Source organism: Clupea harengus, chromosome 18 (genome assembly GCF_900700415.2).
Source record: "Clupea harengus chromosome 18, Ch_v2.0.2, whole genome shotgun sequence".
In the NCBI taxonomy this organism is placed as follows: domain Eukaryota; kingdom Metazoa; phylum Chordata; class Actinopteri; order Clupeiformes; family Clupeidae; genus Clupea; species Clupea harengus.
In genome coordinates, this window is record NC_045169.1 from 18,973,561 (window position 1) to 18,976,060 (window position 2,500).

Sequence of the window (2,500 nt, forward strand, 5' to 3'; positions counted from 1 at the left end):
TCTGTCTCAGCGTGACATGACCGAGACGTTATAATGTGAAGGCAGGTGTGCAGCCGACATTTGAGACACGTACCAGGTGTGAGGACACACTGAGATCAAAGAGACGTCGTCAACACTGAAGCCATCGTCATGTCAAAGCTACCTGGGCTAACGGTTCTCCTCTTGCTGGTAATCCTGACCAACATCTTCAGCGACTGTTCAGGTATTTACTTTCTTTCTTTACTTTATATTCATTGCTCTAACCTCTCGCATGTGCTCTATGATCCCTTGACCATGTCTAATATATGCATTGTTTCTCTGTTTGTTGGTGGCAATTGGCTTGTAAGCACTCACTGGAAAATGGCTATCATGATAGTACTTATGATAATCCTTATGAAAACTCTTTGTATTGATTTGGAATTGTTCCTACCTCTACATCACCACGCTGACCTACTGTTAGGCCTTTGATTTGATTTGATTTCCCTGTATTACACATACCTACTGTATCTCATGAATGCAGGTAGAGATTCACACATACCTACTGTATCTCATGAATGCAGGTAGAGATTCACACATACCTACTGTATCTTATGGATTCAGTGAGAGATTCACACATACCTACTGTATCTTATGAATTCAGGGGGAGGTTCGGGGGGAGAGGCACCAAGGTAGTAGACAATATTTCTTCAAGAACCGGACAAATGTCCTACATCCGCTATCAGCAAGGAACAGCTTAGGCTTAATGACTTGTGCCTCACCAGAAATGGCTGAATCACAGGATGTCATGATACTGTTGTGTGGTGCAGCAGTGTAGTGTGCGAGTGTGTGTGTGTGTGTGTGTGTGTGTGTGTGTGTGTGTGTGTGTGTGTGTGTGTGTGTGTGGGTAGAGGGGGGGTTCTTGTGGAATCTCGTAGTCATTTATGGGTTTCCCTCCTAGGTCTTCCCTACCATGGTCAGAATAAAGCCGCATTCAGGGTCTGCAAGTGCAAAAGTGAGTGTGGTCAAAAATGTGGTCGCATCTATTGTCCTCCACATTAAAACGATGTATTTGTGTAACTCAAATATAAAAATAATAATACTTTTAATTCAAACAAAGTATCTGAAATACTCACATAACAGCACACAAATTATTTCAGATTAAATGCAATAGCCTAAAGAAAGCCAATAATTGATTTATCGAATCCAATGATTCTCATACAGTAAGACTTAGTAAGGCCGTGCTGCAAACATCTTTTTCCTGTTTTGTGTGTGTTGTCCCAGTCACTCCGTCCGGGAGGCTTCTCTGCTCAAAGAGATTTGTTGACAAAGAGCAGCTGGCCGAAGTCATGAAGTGTCTTTGCAAGAAACAATTCCACCGTATGTTCACCCCCATTTATCACACTTCTCTCACTGCTGATTTTGAAATAAAAATTATATATACTGTATATTTTGTGTCCTTAAATTTGGAGCTCATAAAAATAACGCTGTGTGCCTCTCTTTCTGTTTTTTATCTGTCTGTCTTTCTGTCTGTATGTGCCTGTATGTCTATCTGTCTGTCTGTCTGTCTGTCTTCTGTCTGTTTTAATAGAGATAAGTTTGTTGCCAAGCAACCTTCTTCGTCGCTGTAAGATACCAGGGCCTCTCATCTGAATCCACGAAGTCTCTTCGAAGTCTCTTATGTTTTTTTTACTGCCCATTATAATTCTTCTTATTCACTTAATTACTTCCTTATTACTCATTGCATCTTACTGGTGTGAAGGACGGCAGCAAATGGTTCTAGTGTCGACATTTGTTCAGCGGAAGTAATTAGCACAATAATAACGGAATGTGGAGAAGTGAGGTGTGAAAATGACATCCTGTAAAACACTGCACTCTACTATGGGGGAGCTTCGCATTATGCAACATATTATGATCAACTCTAAATCACACATTTATACATTTATTCATTTGTGTTTAGCTACATTATAAAGATGGCCAGACATTTTGTTGGGGTAGAGGATACCTGCTGTGCAACAAATAATTTGCTGGAGTAGAATATGAATATAAAGTGTTCTTATTAAAGGTAAATAAAAAGCGAATCCAACTGGAGGTGTGCTGGTTTTATTTTTGTTGACTTTGTTTTGTCTTGTGGGAGGTGTGGCCTCTGACATGTGACTCCATCTAGTAATACACTTTGAATCTGTTGTCTGAACTTGACCCAAGATGCCGAGATGATCATAATCTTCATCAAATGTTTAAATAAATAAATAATAGTATTATAACGATGATGCTATCAATCCCTGTCAATCCCTCCAATATGTTTTTATGCAAAACAGACCTATATCTTTTGAATGATTAAACTGCCATTGTTGTAAAAGACAAAAAATATACGTGTGTGTGTGTGTGTATTTGGTTGTTTATCTGTCATCAACATACTCACTGAGTGCGGTATGATGTTGAGTTTCCAAAAGCCCTCATTGTAGCTCAGATTCAGTACGTTCATATGAGCTCTTCCTATGTAATATCCTCAACAGCATTCATCTGCATGGGCACAGACTTCCCT